The sequence below is a fragment of the Phacochoerus africanus genome, chromosome 4 (assembly GCF_016906955.1).
Source record: "Phacochoerus africanus isolate WHEZ1 chromosome 4, ROS_Pafr_v1, whole genome shotgun sequence".
NCBI classification, from domain to species: Eukaryota; Metazoa; Chordata; class Mammalia; order Artiodactyla; family Suidae; genus Phacochoerus; species Phacochoerus africanus.
In genome coordinates, this window is record NC_062547.1 from 30,735,779 (window position 1) to 30,752,764 (window position 16,986).

General features: G+C 33.5%; 1 protein-coding gene and 1 pseudogene across 2 annotated transcripts in view; one reads left to right on the forward strand and one right to left on the reverse strand.

Annotated features, from left to right (window-relative positions):
- IMMP1L (inner mitochondrial membrane peptidase subunit 1) overlaps window positions 1-16,986 on the forward strand; it is a 76,234-nt gene that overhangs the window by 19,955 nt on the left and 39,293 nt on the right. The window lies entirely within an intron of this gene.
- LOC125124501 (cell death activator CIDE-B-like) lies at window positions 356-1,014 on the reverse strand (annotated as a pseudogene).

The following is a 16,986-nucleotide window of genomic DNA, read 5'->3' on the forward strand; positions in this document are numbered from 1 at the left end:
GGCTCGCTTCATTATCCCGAAGAGCTTAGGGACAAGAGGACTTGTAAAGAATTTAGATGTAGCAGCCATCAGGGTGTGATCGAGATGCCTAGGGAGAAGCTTGTGGCCTTTCAGGGACAAATGGGAGGCATGAAAGGTGGCTAGGAAGGGCAGTATTCTTCAGGAAAGTGTATAGGCTGGGCATGGAAAATATTATACTGATGGGGGCCCATCACAATGCTATCAGAAAACAGTGGGGGAAATCAGGTGAGTTACCTAGTCTGTACTCCCCGCAGGTCCCCAAACCTGATGCTGTTGCAGTCCTCACAGTGTATCTCTTGGAATGAGTGTAGGGGCAGAAGCTCAGAGTCCCGTCTCAGTAAGGATAGAGGCAACCCTGCTGCCGCCACTCTCCCTGCTCAGCCCCCTCTGCTGCTTGGCAAAGGGTGGAGGAAATTCCCAACAACATATGGTCCCGGCCCTGCAGCAGCATCATGAAGTTTCAACTAGATGGCCTCCCTGAGTACTTTCTCTGGGCCAAGTACTTGAAAGTCAAAACTAAAGGAGTAGATCCTATGGAATGTGGCTTTGATGTTCAGGCCAAAGAGGTCTCAAGAGTTTTACTTGTTTATATACAAACTAATGAGGGTGATGTCCTGGCTGTGCTTTGGGTTCTCCGAGGCCAGACTGTATGACCATACCTGTTTCTGCTGGGGCCCCAGCTCTGCCTGAACTCTAGCATCATCAACATGTATCCTCTTCTAATAACTAGAAATCCTCATGGTCTATAGAGATCCCATCCTTCTCTATCACCATTGTGAACCACAGAGTCTCCAGCTTTGTCTAGTAGTTCCTGGCAGGTGGCAGCTGTGATCAAAGACACAGAAAAGTAACTCGGGTGGTGGAGCTGAGGTCCAGATACCTACAGCCAATCTTGGAGCTCATATTGAATACTGACCTAAGCCTGGAGAATGTGACCACTTTTGTACTTCCCTTTGGGTTGGTTCTAGACTTGTTAGAGTGTGGCACTGGCATGACTGTGGGTTACCCCCATAGGTGGCATGGGATACAGGTGGGCCTACTGGTGAGTACCTTTATCTGGAATCATATGTATTTGTTCTTCCTTATTCAGCATTATGTTTTGAAGATCATCTATATAGTTGCACATGGTTTTATTTTATTCATTTTTGTTATGTGTAATTCCTTTGGAATGAATATGACAGAATTCATCCATTATATTGTTTGTGGATGTTTGTGTTCTTAGTGTTTGGCAATTATAAACAACATTGACATAAACATTCTTTTGCAAATCATATGATGGGATTTTTTGTGTCATGTGGAAAAAGTCATATATTTTCAGGTTCAAGATAATTGATTATAGGGCTGTTTTAAATTATTTTAAGGGTATGTGAGAAATTTGTGTATCCTGAGGATATCACATATTAAATATTGGCAAAGTTTCTGAAGTGGTGATAATTTATTTTACTCTATGTCTTAAGTATATGGTAGAGTGGCGTGCTAGTTTAAAAATATTATATATAAAGATGTATAGATATATAGAAATATAGATAGAAGACCTAATATTGTAACTCTTTGTTTTACTTTATTAGGAAATTGATTCTAGTTATCATCATGTCATGTTTTCCATAACTTTTTGACTTTCCTGATGAAGAAACTAAGGAGGGCTAGAGAGATTGAGTAACTTGGACAAGCTTATTTAGCATGTTAGAGCTAGAAACCAAACCAACCTGTCTCCTTGGCAGTCACAGTTTAAAGAAAACAAAGCAAGAAGTGAAATCAGGATATAGTCTTGAGTGTGTCAGCCATTTAAGTGGAAACTTTGCATGACTAGCTTTCAGAAATTACCAGATATTCTTCTTCTTCTTTTTTTTTTTTTTTTTTCCATTTTAGGGCCGCACCTGTGGCAAATGGAGGTTCCCAGGCTAGGGGTCAAATTGGAGCTGCATCTGCTGGCCTATACCTCAGCCACAGCAACACCAGATCTGAACCGCATCTGCAACCTACACCACAGCTCACAACGTCAGATACTTAACCCACTGAGTGAGGCAAGAGATCGAATCTGCGTCTTCCTGGATACTAGTTAGATTCATTTCTCCTGAGCCACGATGGGAACTCCTCAGTTAATCTTTTAACTCGTAACCAAGAACTGGCATTGCACAGGGAATTTTATGTTTTAAAGCCCCTCAAAATGTTAATGTGCTTTATCAGATTCATCATCCAAAAGGCAGCTGTGGTTTATTCTAACTTTGAGTGAGAATTTTATTTAGAGTAATTCCTCATTCCTTGTTATTATTAACAAATGATGTACCATTCCTCATCTGTTAATTTTATGGATAATTGAATATTATCCTTTTGTGTGCCAAAATTTGTTTCATATGAATATTTTTCTGAAGTATTTCTCAAGTGTAAAATGTACCCTTCTGTTTTCTTAAACAGAACAAATTGAGTATTATGTAAGGTATTTTTATTTTTTGCAAGCTCAGAGTTATTGTGAAAATTAGTCATTTCACAGATTTTATGTGATTTCCTGAGAGACCATTATGCAGTGTAGGACTGTTCCCCTAAATTGTCTTAGACTGATAAACTTTTATGTCCTGGGCACTACTTATGATGTGACTTTTTGTTTTGTTTTGCCTTTGTTAAGTAATTTTTGTCGTCTGCTCTCTGCATGGTATTGACTCTTATGTTAAAACCTGCGTTTACCTAACATATACATTGCTTAGGTGAGCGCTTTAATATGGTTCTTCCCCATCTACTGATTAAAGGTGTAGAGTGTGTGGCAACTTTTTGAAGTTTACTTTGGGGTCTGCAACTAGGCTAGCTGCATTGTTCCAGGGGCCTGAGATTATCTCACAACTGATTTCTGACCTATTGAAATGCAACATAGATTTGCATATACTCATGTATCCTTATTTGGGGAATAAAGATTATCATGTACACATTTTGTTACAAAACAGTAATGTTAAAACTGGATTTACTTATACACTCCTTAAAGAAGCCCAGTGAATTTAAGTGGTTGTTTTCTAATAATAAAATATTTGATAGGATAGGCTTTGAAATAAAAGCAATGTATTAAATGACACTGGCTCTTAAAAATGGCAACCATAAAGATCAAACCACCTTTGAAGTGATAGGTTTTTGAAGGCAAATGTAGGAGTAACATAAATTTGGTTTCCTGAAAGCATTTAAGTGCTTCAGGAAAGCATTCATTTGAAAGTGAGATGCAGGAGTTCCCTGGTGGCTCAGTAGGTTAAGGATCCAGCATTGTCACAGCTGTGGCATGGGTTTGATCCCTGGCCTGAAAACTCCACATGCCACGTGTGTGGCCAAAAAAAAAAAAAAAAAGTATATGTATTAAAGTGAGGTGCATTTGACTGCTTACCCAACTATAAACTATTAAATGAGGATTTAAAGGAAGGAAAATGGGATGGGGGGGGTGTGTTTTTTTTTTAAACAGAAGGAGATACTGTTGCTATCCCAGCATATTAGGGATCAATATGATGATTCCTATGTCAGTGAGATTTTTCTCAATGTGAAAATTCATTTATTTTTAAACTTAACTAAGCAAATTTTACGTATGCATTTGGAGGAAAATAAACAAAGAGCTTCATATATTTTTTTCCCCGAGAACATCTTTTGAGAATTGCCTAATGAATAAAATGTCTAAGGGGCCCGAAGAGGGAAATGGCTTTTTTGGGGATACATCTGTGATGTAAATGTGGTAGAAGCAAAATGATACAGCCCCCATAGGAGACAAATTAGCAATTTCTAGAAAAGGACCAATGCATTTACACTTTTGTCTCAGAACCAGTTCTGGGAATTTATTTCAGATATAATTGTGTGCTTATAAAATAATGCATGCATAAGAGGGTTTTGTTTTGTTTTGTTTTGTTTTTTGTTTTTTTAGCTTCTTTTGTAGTAGCAAAGATTGCAAACATCCCAAATGTCTTTCAGTAGGGTACTGGTTAAATGAACTCTGGAATGAAATACAGTGAAATATTCTACAGCTGTAAAAATAGAATGTGAATATTTGTAAAGTTTTCAAGCATATATTGTTATTCAGAAAGAGCAAAGTTCAAACAGAATGGGTTGTAAACTTTTTGTATCAAAGGGGTAGGGGAATGAAATACATATTCCTATTTGGTTACATTTGGAAAGAAAATCTGGATGGGTATACTAAGTCTGAATCTAACTCATATGTGAATGGGTAAGGAAATCCGATTAGATAGGACTTTTACTGTCCATTGTAGATTAAAAAATTTTTTTGAATATGTGAATGTGTTACTCATTAAAAATAGTTTCATTAGTCAACTTAGAAGGAAAGGAATACACTTTCTATATTTACCACAAAATTAGCTGGTTTTACTCTTTTATCTCCAGAGCCAGGGAGATATTAAGCACTGAATAAATATTTATTATGCAAATGAAAAGTGAACCACATACTCTTTAGATGATTTATTTTAGCTTATTTCTTAAAGTATCTTTTCAATAGGAGAAAAACAATATTGTAAGTCATATGTTGATTCAAGTATAGAAATAAGGGAAAATATTTAAGTGGGAGATTATAAGATATATAATTTAGTTTATTGTCATGTTATCATGAAGTTTTGTTACCAAACACAACTCTGTGTACCCAGCACACCGTGAGGCCAAACAACACCGAAACGTTGCTTGGAGCAGAGAAAGGTTTATTGCAGGGCCATGCAAGGAGACTAGTGGCTTGTGCCCAGAAAATCTCTTAATTAACTCCTCAAAGGGCTTCAACAAAGCATTTTTAAAGGCTAAGAGAGGGGCTTAATTAGTTGTTGCGAACTTCTTGGTGTCAGAATCCTTTGTTCTTGCATCCATCCAGGTAGGTCAGTCTCCATATTCCTGGAAACCTCCAACAAAACAAATGTTATTCTCTGTTCTGGAACTTTTCACCTCTGTAAGAACACTCTTTTACAGGTCAGAGCCTTGAGGATAGGCTGTTCAGCATATTTCAAGCTATAGGCAACATTCTGGTATAAAAGGTGCAGAGCATGACTAAAGACAAGCAACAGAGCACAAAGGTTAAAGTATGTTTAAAATAAAAGGAGCATCTAATATGGAGTCAGATTGGTTCCCCCCAATACAGTTTAATTTAATTTGTATGATATTGATATTAATGATTATATTTTAAATTCACTGAAAAGTAAAATGAATGTGTTCAAGATTTCCATTAAATATATAACAAGCTTTCATAATAAAATCTTATGAAATTTGAGGGCAAAGGGAAAAATGTCAAACATACATTCTTTATACTGCCTTATCTTCTATGCTTCTTTAGTTTTTTACATAGGGACAAATTTTCAGTCCTGAGACTATTTTAGAAGCTCCATTTTAATAGCAGCAGCACCAGGAGCTACTCCTGACTCAAAGGCCAGTTATCTCTGAAAATATGATCTTATAGTTTGAGGACTGGGGAAGATTAGGTCTTTCTTCTCCACTTATAAGAGTTCAGGAACTTATCTCACTGTTGATTTGAAAATTATTCAAACAAGTAGTAAAACAACCTTTGGTTTTCACCTTTAGATTATATATACATCAGTTGTTCCTAAATTTATTATGATAGGGATTTTGACTACCTTTGTATATCTGTGTATTTGTGTGCAAAATTGCCTTTTTAAGGAAAGCTAGGAGTACCTGTTGTGGCTCAGCGGTAGCAAACCCAACTAGTATTCATGAGGATGTGGGTTTGATCCCTGGCCTCACTCAGTGGGTTAAGGATCGGCATTGCCATGAGTTGTGGTGTAGGTCACAGACGCAGCTTGGATCCTGCATTGCTGTGGCTGTGGTGTAGGCCAGCGGCTACAGCTCCAATTTGACCTGAGAACTTCCATATGCTGCAGGTGTGGCCCTAAAAAAAAAAAAGAGAGAGAGAGACACACAGACAGAGACAGAGAGAAAGCTATATGTATGGAAAAGTGGGTGGTTCAGTGAATTTTTCAGAAGCCAAATACATCCATGTAACTAGCACCCAGGTAATGAAAAAGATTATCAGCATTCTAGAAGACATCAGCTCACTTCCAGCCACTGTTTTCCTCCCTGCACAGGGATAACCACTACCCTGACTTTTAATAACATAGATTAGTTTTGCTTGTTTTTGTATCTTATATATAGAATTATAAAGTATAATGTTTTATATCTGGTTTCCTTTGCTCAACATTATGTCTTTGAGATGCATCCGTGTTGTTACATTTCGTTGTAGTCTGTTCATTTTTATTGCTGCATTCTGTTATATGACTGTCTCAGCTATTTTTTAATCTATTCTGTTAATGGGCATTTGGTTGATCTCCATATACTACATATAAACATTCTGATACATATATCTTTATTAATATATTTACATGTTTCTTTTGAGGATATGTCTAGGAGCAAAATTACTGGATCGTAAATATGTTTATTTCCAGCTTTAATCAACATGGTCAAACAGTTTTATAAAATCGTTGTACTAATTTACATTCCTACGAGGGTTCAAGTTGCTCTGTGTCTTTGCCAGTCCATTCTTTCTCCATCTTTTTCATCTTTCAAATTCTGGTAGGTGTAAAGTAGTAAATCATTATACTGTTTTAATTTCTAGTTTCCTGATCATTAATGAAATTGAGCACTTTTTCATATGCATATTGACTATTTGGTTATTCTCTTTTGTGAAGTACCTGTTCACTTCTTTTACCTACTTTTCTGTTGGGCTACCTGTCTTTTTATTTGATTTGTAGTAGTTTTTTATATATTCAGAATGTGAGTCCTTCATGTATAGGTATTGCAAATATTTCTCCCACTCTGAGGTTTGCCTTTTCAATCTATTAATAATGTTTTTGATGAACAGAAGTTTGTGACTTTAAAGTAGTCTAGTTTGTCATTTATGTTTAGTGCTTTTTATGTCATGTTTAAGAAATAATTGTCTACTCCAAGGATGTTCTCTGTTCTATGTTTTTCTTTAAAAATGTTGTAATTTTACCTTTTAAGTCTGCAATTTTAGACTGAATTTTCATGTTAGGCAGTTTTGCTTCTCTTTTTAGACTCAATCTATGTCTCTAGACAGAAAAAAAAAGTGAACTTTTGTTAATGACCATGATTATGTACTTTCTACAAAGTACCCTCTTAAAGAAAACAGTGTGTTAATCCAAATATATTTTACCTGCAGCTTTAATGTATTCCTTTGTTTATTGGTCTTTTAGGAAAGTTTAATAGAAAATTCAGAGAAGAATTTCTGGGGTGGGAAAAATGTTATATTTTCAATATTTTTAACAATACTAGTATTCATAAAACATTTATCCATGGAATTTTGTGAAGTATTTGCAGATAAAATTCTAGTTACCTCACTTGGGTATAGTTTACTCTGTTAAAGTTTAATGATATTTAATTGAGGGAAAAAATTAGGTTTAACTTTTGTCACTAAAGCAATATGAATGCTGGCTGTTAACATTTGAAAATTATTTTTATAAGCTTTTTAATTGTTTTGATTTTAAGATGGATATCTTATGAGCATTCATTTGTGTGAAAGTTATGAACATTAATAAGGCCTTAAGTGATACTTATTCAAAAGTATTTTTGATATTTGTTCTGATCATGTGCTATTATTTATATTGCAGAGAAATATTCTTATATACACTGGTATTTTAGTTTTTATCTTGTCAATAATATCTATTAACTTCATAATTATTGTGTTACTTAATTTTACATTTATATTTCATGAGAGTAATTGTGTACTTAAAAATGTATTTTGTCTCTGATCACAGTGCTGAAATTAAAGAAAGATGATTGTACTTGACTCTTAACTAAGCACTTAGATATTTTTCACTTGTCATCTACATTTTTTTAGTTTAAAGCATCAAATTAAATATAATTTTATCCTGGCTTTTATTTTAATTCATGCATTTAAAAACTGAAATTCAGATAAAAGATAGTTTCAAAATAAATTTAGTATATTATTTATGAGTGGAGCAACACATTAGCATTGGGTTCACAATAGATCATATCGCTTTTATTCCATCTTACAAGCTTAGCAGCACAAACAGAATAATCAACATATTATTTGGCTGTCATCTGCTGAACAGAAACCAGAGATCACAAGGAGGTTTTCCCTAGCTGTGGTGATGGCCTTTTTGTTCCAAGCCCCCATCTGGGAGGGCCATGGTGTGTTATCATATGGAACGCGGGGTTTTCTGTAATCTGCTTAGCTGCACTGCAGTTTGAATCTTCATTCCATGTTTGTGTAATTTATAATTTTAATGAGACCATGGCTCTTGTGGGCTTTGAAATATATTAAAAGCTCTTTTGTGCATATGCTTTTGTTCTTGCTTAATAGGCTCAGTGTATTTAAAACTGATGAATTTTTATTCATGAATTTGAATGTCTGGGGATTGACTTAGACTGAATATCATTGCACTCCTATATTGATGACTACAAAGTTTTTTTATTGTTATTATTTTTGGGTGTGTCTGTGTGATGGTTATAACCAGAAAAAGAAAGAACTTAACGTAATTTTAAAATGCACAGAAAAAGTGGCATGGTAAAGTTTTATGAAGAATTGATTTAGGTTTTACCTATCTTATTTATTGATACTCATATTACATCTTTAATCTTGATATTTTAGATAAATATTTTGAAGGAATAATCATGAAAAGGCAACTTTTAAAAGAGTTACTGCCTCACATACCATGGCTTATATTGAAATAATAATTCCAATGTGTGACAAAGATAGACTTTGTATTTTAATTATAAAATACCAGTTGTCTGTGGTCATACTAGATCAGCCATTAATTTTCTTGAATTAAATTAGGTATATGTTTTATATTTTAACTGTTTACAGTATACTTTGTGTCTATAAAACCCTTTTTATCAATGGATTATTTTCACTCCACCTACTTTGATGAAATAATGAAAAGACTAATGAAAAGGCAGTTTTCTAATAATTTATAAAATTGACTTTTTTTATTGTTAAAATTCTGAAATATACTAAATGCTTCAAATCTCTAATATAGTTATTATTCATATTTCTAAAATTTGCGTATAAACAGTTGTACAGCACCTTAGGGAAAAAATCACTACTCTTTCTACATCCAGACATATTTTTTGAAGTTGCTGTTTGTGGGACTCAATGAAGGGTAACACTCAGACCTTACTAGTCTTTTTGAAGTTGCCCCATGTATATTTTTTTCTATGTTTACTAGGCTAAAGCATTTTTGTAGCTGTAAAACATCATTCTTTTTTGGCACGTGTTGATCATCAATTTCCTAGTCCCATCTTCTCCACTACCCTTCAGCTAGAAATATGAAATAGAAGCTAAAAGGATAGCATTTTGTTCTTTCTTTACTAAGCTTATCAGATTTGATACTGGAATGGTTGTTTTTCCATACTAACCCTCTGCTTTAGTATTTTTATTAGTACAGTTTCAGTTAGCTTAGGAATATATTGTTCAAGATGTAGGATCTGCTAGAGCAAGGCTATCCAACAGAAATATAATGCAAATCATATATATTTTTTAATTAACTCACTAGATCTAAAATATCATCTTTTCAACATGTGATCAACATAAAATACTTTATTCTTTTTTTTGTACTATCTTTCACAGTCCAGTATGTATTTTGTATTTACAGTAGATCTCAATTTAGAATAGGCACATTTCATGTGTTCTATAGCTATTTGTAGTAAGTGGCTACCTTATTGAACAGTGTGGCTCTAAAGTATTAGATATAAATACCATAACATAAATGTATATTTTTTGCATTCCTCAGTACTTTTTTAGTAATATCCTAATAAAGGTAGTCAGAGAGTTCATGTGCTATAAAGTTGAAATTACATACCATGTTTCTTGTAGCTCTGCCACTGATAATAGTGATACACTATTATCAATAATACACAAAAATCAATTATGTTACCTGATTAATACACAAAATCAAAATTATGTTACCTGACCCTGAGTTTTTATCAGATATTGTGTAGATAGGCTTAAAGTTATTGTGATGATAAGGGGGTAATGGCTAATGTAATGGATGTGGTATATTCCTCAACAGTTGTCAGGTCAAAGTCACATTTCAAGTATACTGAGGAGCTTAGTTTTACATGAAGCCCTTGGCAAATTTTGATATGTTTAAAAAAATAAAGTTGGAAACTCTTCACATTTTTAGAATTTTTCTCTGTAGCTATTTTGTGAATGTATACGAATCTCTCTTTTTATATATGTTTGCTTAGAGTTGGTATAGCTTTAAATTTCTTGGAAGAAAAAAGCTGAACATAAAGTATTGTTTTCTAGGTATCTCTAAGAGTTCATACATTTTAAATGCTCTATATATATGCAAGTGTAAGGAGAGTGCTTTAAAAGTATGTAGTTAAGCACTAAGTGCTTTAAAAGTATATAGGTAAAAATTATAAAACTTTGAATTATAATTTATTTGAATGATTCAGATATTTTAAAGTGTAAAATGATCAAGATGATTTGTATAGAATACTGCTTCTGTACCTATTTTATAAAAAATTGAGACTTTATGTGTATGGTTGTGTCTTGTCTTAAGTTTGATTTAGAGAGAAAATCATATGTTCATGAAACCCCTGAATAATTCAAATTTTCTAGATTGTCAGGGAAATAAGCTAATTTTTATGTAACTAACTTTTATATAGATATTGGGTGATGCCTGTTGTATACTCTTACACAGATTTTTATTGACTTCTTTTTGTGACTTACGCATTTAAAATGTTGGCACAAAATGTTAAACTATTCTTTAAACAATACCTCTAGTTTCTTGGAGATGATAAATCCATCCATTGATTTCCTAATTTTATTATGTACACAGTCAATTGTAATCCAAGATTACAGCAAACAAGATGTTAATTTCTAGCCATAATCTATGTACATTTCAATTACAGAGCATGATTGTTATAGAAGCACAGAATAAAAAGGAATAACATTTGTGCTATCCTCACAGGAGCTGTCAATAAAAGATGTAATAGGGGATTTAGGAATCTGGAAATGGCCAACTAATTTATGTGAATCTATTTTATTTCAGCTAGAAAGACCAAGCTCTTTTTCGTCTGCACTGCATATTGCAGAGCACAGGCTGTCTATAGAAAACCAGGCGGCTGCATATGGATAGTCCCTTGATATCATTCACTTGCTGTGTAATCTTATTATGCAAAGTTCTAATCTTCACCTAGAATGAATGCCTCTGGGTCAGAATATAGTCATATCAGGGTTTTTGAGGTCATGTTTTGTGATCCTTAGCTTATTCTTCTAAGTAGGGCTGGGATTTAAAGGGTATTCCCCAGACGCCAGCAGATAGACAGCAGAACCTGCTGCCTTTTTGGAAGACAAGACCAACATGAGGTCCCTGGTAGGATTAAACTTGATTTGTAGCTGTAGGATTTTTTAACAGATGTATTATTGGACAGGGAATAGGGGGCCACCAGCACAGCAAAATTGAATCACGACTGGCATTCTCAGGGAGTTTGCTGCCTGCTAAAACAGCAGCTGCATGTGGATTTGACTTCTTTCAGGTGAAGCGACTTCCAGTCATTTGGAAAGGATGGGATGAAAAGGAACCTTGGTGATAATTTTGATGTCTGCAAGATTTAGTACCAGTGTAATGGGATTATCGGTAACACCTTCACTGCAGAAAAAGCCACCTGGCGCTATAACTGGCAGCAACTGAGAACTAATCCTTTCCCATCTCTTGGATGTCATTCATGAAGCTCAAAGCGATTTCTATCCCACTAACTGTGATTAATTTTATAAACAACAACAACCAAAAGAATCAGGTGATCAAGGCAAATAATATGCTTTTTTATTAATTAAAATGTTGCCTTATTATAAGCTATATGACTCATAAATTATGTAAGATGTAAATAACATAAACTATGTGTATGACTTAAAATTTATTAAAATGTTCAAATAGAAAAATTGATTAATAATGTCTTTTATACTTTTTTGGGTTCTTTGACGTAATGTATTTGCTGTGGTAAAGATTTATATTCAAGATTAAATATTAATTTAAATACTTTAGTGTTCTTTTAGCTATAGCCATTGTCAATAAATTAATCAAAATGTAAGTGTAGAGAATTGGAGTAATTTGTTTCATCTGCTTTACCTGTTTAATGACTGCGCTTCAATTCCTGCTGACTAAATGTTTTTAGTGAATAAAATGTTTAATGATGTAAAAGGTATTGTCGCATTTTTGATAATTAAGGTAATGCTGGCTCAAATTACTTATGAATAAGGCTTTTTGTGAAAATATATGATCTTATGTAAAAGTCATAAAACAGTTAATAGTAATACTGAATGACTTTTTTTTTTAATCAGAAATTCTTATTCAAAGTTTTTCTTTAGCAGATGGGGGTTGGGAGTTTAGTTACTGCTCTAGAAACATGCATTAATTAATTGAGGTTTTTTTTTTTAAGCATTTTATTTCAACCAAAAACTTTATCAAGTACTTTGTTTAGAGGTGTTAATTATTTTAATATTCTACTCTTACACGGTCCATAATAAACTGAGAGAAGATGAATTGAAATTATCCCATCAGTCACCCAAACAGTATGCAACCTAACTGCCAAGGCTAGAAAAGATAATTAGTGTTGTCAGTGTTATGATCCTAAAGTATGTACTTTTAAAATATTTATTCATAGGACTTGATTTTTATCTTTTTTTTTTTGGTTTAGTAGCTTTATATTTGAAAAAATAGATTACAAAGGCTTGATCTTTATGTTTTTAAACTTAAAAATCCTAACTAAAGTGACTAAAATATTTTTTGAAATTATAAGAATAACTGAAATATAATCATCCCTAATGCATAATATATTGATTTGCTGGTAGCCTCTGTTTACATATAGTACATTTTACTCTTCTCCCTATGAAGTCTTTATTTTAAAAAATCAGTAATAAGATATACTTTATTTTATATAGTAGCAATTGTTGGTCAAACCTACCTGGCAAACTTGTAGCAATTGGTCAAATTTACCTAGCTGACTTGTCATTCTTAATGAATTTTGTTTCAACTGGTTCCAAAATGTGTTTCTTCATTTGTTGTCACATTTAATACGAACGAATGAGAAAGCTTAATAATATTTCTACTGAACTGCATTATGTTAGTTTATAAAGGACTTCTTTAGCCTCCCATTTGTGTTTTTAGTATTTGAAAAGCTGTTTATTTAAAATGCTATCACACTGAAAAGATCTATTCATGAAATAAGTGGACCAAAATGTTTTTCTCATCCTCACAATTACTTTTATTTTAAATATGCAGTGTTTGGTTATGTGTAATTTCAAATTATTTTGTCAGGTAGTATACTTTCTCAGGGTAACTTTCTCTGGTAGTTAATCATTTTATATAATTATTTCAGAAAGGTAGCTTTCCTTTCAAAACAAAATTTGTCTCAAAGCTTTTATTAAACATAGTTACTGTTTACTTTTTTGCTTTTTATTCTGCTGTTTACTGAGTGGCATTTGAGATTTTCCTTCCTTGTTCTAGGCATTATTCTTATTTGATTAGAGATGGTTATTTCCTTTGGAAAGGCCCACATAAACGCATCTTAGTTAAATTCATTGTAAACATATAGTCTTCTCTATGATATACATTCTTTTCAGTTAGCTATAGGTTACTTGAATTTAATACCTTATTGATAACACAAGAAAGTGGACTCATCTTTAAAAAATGCAGCTAATAATTTATTGCATAGGTGACTGACTCATGATAGCAATGAAAGTTAAGAGAGTTATTTTTGGAGATGAGAAAAAAGGATATAGGGTAGGAGAAATGAAGAAAATAAAAAAAATAAGGCAATTGTAACAAAAGAACAAGATAGGAATTATAGGACTTCTTGATTATTTAAGAGATGATAAACTTTTTTTTTCTTTCTTGGTAATTCATGAGCCTTAGTATCACCTTTAAGGGGCCATGCCTGAACTGTAGAATGGCTCAGCCACAGCTGGCCTGTGATAATGATAAGTAATATTTCTTCCATTGAATGAACATCCTTCAGTATTACTTGTACAACTTGTATACTGTTCTGAAATAGATGGATTATATTGCCATTGGGGAATTATTGGTGAATGAATGGGATGGTTTTGTATTTCACTCTTTGGAAGCTGGTATTGATTGTATTAAAAGTGTTAACTGCTTGTGCTTTATATGAGCATTTTATAAAATGATTTTGATTTTGTATATATAGAAAGTGAACTTCAGAAAATAATATTGGATTTTTAAAAAATCATTGAAATGTTAGCATTATAAAGTTTATTTGATGATAAAATTTAAAGAATTATCCCAAAGTTAACATTTAGTTCAAAAATAATGAATGGTTGAACTTTGTCAAGTTTCTGGAAATGTTGAGTATCTCAGTGGTCTCAAATGAAAGCACAGAGTGCTTGGTTGGGTTTCCTTTCTGGGACCTTAAAGATTCTACAGCTTTGCTCCCACAGATTCTTAACCATTAGCTCTCTTATAGGAGCCTTGAAATTTGGATTTTAAATTAGGTTCTTAGGTTATTTTAAATGCTGCAGACAAATTTAAATTGGTATTAACTGCTTTAAACCTTAAAGTGATGTCAGATATTTCCTCTGAGAATGAATAAAAATAAATAGATTTAAATAAAATGTTCATTGATTATGGGGATAAGAGCACTTTGAATTTGCAGTTCAGGAAAATAAAAAAATAAATGCACAAGCCTTACAGTAGATTTAACATTATAGATTTGCACAATTCATGAGAAGCCTTGAAGGTGATTTTGAAATGGCAGGAACTTGAAGAGGCTGCTGTGTGAGAGTGAATTATTTAGCTGTTGAACAGAGTACACCACTCAGCATCCATGTCTTAATGAGTCTTTGTTGTTCTCTCTGTCACAATAATGTCCATTCAGAGACTTTATCATTATATGGGAAAATGTATTTTGTGTAGATATTCTTGAATTTTAGAAATCATGGAGGTCTCAGGAATGTCGTAAGTCTTTTTTTTTTTTTTTTGTGTTCACATGAAGGTAAATGTAGCAAAACTAAGATGTTGGGACTTGTGTTCTGCTCCACAACTACTCTCCTCATATTTTCTAAATGTGTATGCTTCTTTAAATGCTTAAATACTCACTAACTGTTCTGTTTATCAAAAGAGAAAAAAGTATATTAATCACTTGTTTGATTGGCTGCTTATATTTTAAAATGAATGAATTTCTAAACTGATAGTCTCAATTAACACTGACACTTAACATTTTTTCCTGTTTGTGAAACAAAATGCTTACTCTTCAAAGGAATTCCAGAATGAAACATCAGGTGGATGTTTTCTTTGTAGTTTTGGGTATTCTGAAATCATTGTAAGACTATGAAATGATTAAGTCTAAGTCAAGATCTTAGACTTGTATCCCTGTTCCTAGAAACTTCCAAGATTGGAGGAATGTCTTTTCAGCTTCTAGAGTTTACTCTGCTCCATCTTTTTAGCTAGTTTTAACATCAGTCCAACATCTCTCCTATGCCATTTTATTTCCAGGCAAATTTCTTTCATTTTAATTGGGAGGCAGTATAGTGAGGTGTTTGACTTTAGAATTCAGCCACCTTGTTTTGAATTCTGGTTCTATTGTGATGAGCTGTGTGATTTTGAATAGTTCCTTAACCTTTCTGTCACTCAGTTTCTTTATCTGTAAAATGAATAGTTAACATTCTCATAAAGTTGTTTTAAGAATTAAATGAATTGGGAGTTCCTGTCGTGACTCAGTGGAAACGAATCTGACTAGCATGCAAGAGAACGCAGGTTCGATCCCTGGCCTTGCTTAGTGGGTTAAGGATCTGGCGTTGCCATGAGACATGGCTCAGATCTGACATTGTGACTGTGGTGTAGGCTGACAGATACAGCTCCGATTCAACCCCGAGCCTGGAAACCTCCGTATGCCACAAGAGCAGCCCTAAAAAGCAAAAGACGAAACAAACAAAAAAACACAATCCATTAAGTGTGTTAATATTTGTGATTAGAACAGTGTTTAGTACATAGCAACAAGTACTTGCTGTTATTTCAGTTGGTATTTCAGGATTTTTGATGTGTATTGATAGTAGCCATTATTACCTATGTCACACATAGTGTTTTCTAACCTTATTTTATAAGAAGAAACAATTTTTAATCTAATTTAGATATCTGTTGAAAGTGGACAACAACCAACAACACAATCACAATTTAAAATTTTCTTTTCATTTCTTTTTTCTAGCTTTTACTTTTTTTTTTAGATTTTGTCCTCACCCGCAGCATGTGTAAGTTCCTGGGCCAAGGATCGAACCTACGCCACAGCAGTGACCCAAGCTGCTGCAGTGATCTGCAAGCCTGATCCTTAACCCACTGTGCAACAAGAGAACTCCTTTTCTATTAATTATCTGATAGATTACATAGACTCCCCATTAAAGAAATTGTTTTCTACATTACTAACTCAGTATTTTTTATATAAATGTGATAGGGAATACAGAGTAACAAATTTTCTTTCAGAGGTGGAGTAAGCTTCTGTATGCCAAAGCTTTCAACTTTTTTCACAACACAATGTAACATAGTAAGTTATATGGCACACAGTAATAAATGACTAGATAAGCACCGCTGCTCAAGGTTAGAAGTGGCCATTGGCCACCCTGAGAACTTAGAGCAGTGGTTCTCAAATATTATTTTGCCTCAGAATCACCTGGAGAACATGTTAAAACACATATTACTGAGCAACACTCCCCAAATTTCTGATTACATTAATCTTGAGTTTGGCCCCAAAATTTGCGCTTCAGACAAGTTGCCCAGTGATGCCCATTCTGCTGATCTGAGGACCACACTTTGATAATTACTAGTTTAACCTGTTGGTATTTAGTGGTTATCACATCCTCTGATGTGATAGGTAGAATAATTACCCCCACCCCCGCAAGATATCCATATCCTAACCCCTAGACCCGTGAATATGTTACCTTACATGGCAAAAAGGACTTTGGTGATGTGATTAAATTAAGGAGCTTGAATGAAGAGATTATCA